Source organism: Pteropus medius, unplaced genomic scaffold, assembly GCF_902729225.1.
Source record: "Pteropus medius unplaced genomic scaffold, Ma_sr-lr_union100, whole genome shotgun sequence".
Taxonomy (NCBI): domain Eukaryota; kingdom Metazoa; phylum Chordata; class Mammalia; order Chiroptera; family Pteropodidae; genus Pteropus; species Pteropus medius.
In genome coordinates this window covers 937,768-940,564 of record NW_024353790.1, presented here as the reverse complement: position 1 = coordinate 940,564, position 2,797 = coordinate 937,768, and positions in this window count along the sequence as shown.

Sequence of the window (2,797 nt, the reverse complement as noted above, 5' to 3'; positions counted from 1 at the left end):
TTCCTTCCTTCCTTCCTCTCTCTCTCTCTCTCTTTCTTTTGTCTGTCTGTCTGTCTGTCTATCTATCTATCTATCTATCTATCTATCTATCTATCTATCTAAACTATCATTTATCTATCTATCATCTATCTATCATCATCTATCAATCATCATCTATCATCCTAAATGAATCTTCTCTTATTTATTAGAAAGTTTACCAGAGGTAGGTGTTCTACGGATTCTTTTCTGATAACCACATGGTTTTTCTGCTGAATTAGTAGAAACAGAGCCTGCAGATAATGTGATTTTTTTTTTTTTGCAACCTTGACCTTCGAAGAAGTTTCTAGATTCTACATATGTGATACATGCCATATGTGCAGAGTTTATGGAGCCTCTGCCCAGCAGCCCATAGGGAGAAAGAAGAGAGTTGCTATCATTTGAATTTAAAAAAAATTTATATATATTTTTTTTCCCAGAAAACAATATGTGGATAGATTTTCATTGTACGTATTTCAAATATTTCTCTAGGATGATTGTAGAAATGCAGAATTGCTGGGTTAAATTGAGCACTCACTTCATATGTTGCTTTCTTACGTGGCTGAACCAATTTACTTTCAAAAGAATATGAGAAAATCCATTTCTCCACCATCACCGGCAATTGATGTTATCAAATTTAGAAATTTTGCTAATATGATTGAGTGAAAAATGGTGTATGGCTGTTTTATTTTCCATTTCCCTAATGCAGGAATAGTCAGGGGTAGCAATTTTTGCATGTTGTGTTAGTTCAGGTCCTCTGAGAAGCAGAAACCGAGACTAGACTAGATGTGCAAGAGGTTTATTAAAAGAACTGCTTGTGAGGAGAAGCAGGGAGAGAACGAACGATGCACTGGGAGCTCTCAGAGTGCCATGCAGGTCTAGCCCCATGAAAGGAGAAGGCGGACGAAGGCAGAGTAGCCATACTCTCAGACTACAGTGCGGTTCTGGGAAGACCTTGACCCAAAGTCCCCTGTCACAGGGGTCTTGTGCTATTGCCCCTGGCAGGGATCTTGTGCTTAGTAGCCCTGCCCTTCTCAGTCACTGGCTTGAAGCAGCCCATGTAAACTGTGGCCTGAGTATGAACACGGCGGTGGATTCAACCACAGCAGCCGAGATGACTGTCAGGTATGCTCCCATAGCAGAAGGTCTGAGTGCTGCATTTTCATGGCCACCACCTATGCTTATTGACCTTTTGGATTTCCCCCTCTGGGTAAAGTTTTTCTGTAAAGGGTCACATGGTAAGTATTTTAGGCCTCTCACAACTATTCGGTTCTGCCTTCATAGCAGTAAAGCAGCCATAACCTATATACAAATGACTGGGCGTGGCTGTGTTCCAATAAAACTTTATTTATAAAAGCAGATGACGGGCCAGCATATGCTGTAGTTTCCTGACCCCTGGTCTAGGAAATGCCTGTTTATATTTATGGTACCTGTTACTTGAGAGTTTTGCAGAATTTTCCTATGAAAATATTTGGACCCAGTGCTTTTCTTAAGAGATAGACTATGACTAATTTTCTAATGTATTCTGTGGTTACTGGTATATTTAAGTTTATTTACTCTTATACTAATATTGATAATTCATGTTTTTGAGAACTTTATCCATATTATATAATATGGCTTTTCTTTCTACCAATTTTTACCTAGTCTGTCTTTACATTTCAAAGTCTCTATATTTATCATCTATTTTATTCCACCTTTTAAAAATTGATGCTTTATTTTGGATGGCCTGCATAACAATATTTAAAGCCTCTATTACAAATAAATATAAATAAATGTATAGAATTCAAGGTGATATCAATTCATTTTTCTAAATCTTGATGTTCTGTGGATGAAGAAAAGCAATAGCCAGTTATGAGGACATTATATTAACCTAAAGCAGTTAGCCAAATTTGCTAATATTTTCCATTAAAAAAACTATTCATAAATGAAATCATTTATTGAGTCAAGGCATCCTCCTGCCATCTGGACTCATGTTTGTTGTTAGATTATTGGGGTTACTTACAGAGGCTGAGGACATGGGTTCTGGAGCTAGAAGGCTTGCATCCAACTTGTGGCTCTACTTCCTAGCATTCCAGAGCAAATCAACTAACTACTCTGCCTCAGTTTCTTTGTGAAATGGAGTTAATAATAGTATTTACCTTGCAATACTGTGACAATTAAATGAGTTATTGTATGGAAGGAACTTAGAATTGTGTCTGGTGTAGGTAAGTACCACCTGTTGTTTAGTGTAAGTCTTATTAGTGCCAAGTTCATGTGTCCTTGCTTTGTTCCACACCTCTGCTTGTTAAGGTTTTACTCTGTATGGTTTCATTCCCTTGAGTGTCTGTTAAATTAATTTTATGTAATCCTCGATGTATTTTTTCTAAGATTCTTTCGTGAAGTTCAGCAGTTGATGGATCATGACTATGTCAACACCAGAGACCACTGCGACGTCTGTAGCTTCATCCCTGAACTTCAGTGGAGGCACCCCAAAATGAGGGGATGGTCAGTGGTTCCCACCAGCCCACTGGCCGGGTTTGCCTCACCTCTGGGTACTGCCCTTTCACAGCCTGCAAGATACTGTGTTGTAGGAGAACTTTCGTGCTGGCGGAGGTAGTTCCACTGAGCATCAGAGGCGGAGGTGAAGCAGATGAAGAGGCTACTTGGATGCTAATTTTGCGGGGCTAGGGGAAGGGAACTTGGCCTGAGCGCAATACTTTGGGGAAAATGTTAACAGTGAGAGCACAGGAAAAAAGCAAGTCATGTAGAGAGCACCTCCTAATATTATTGGGTCAATTTGACT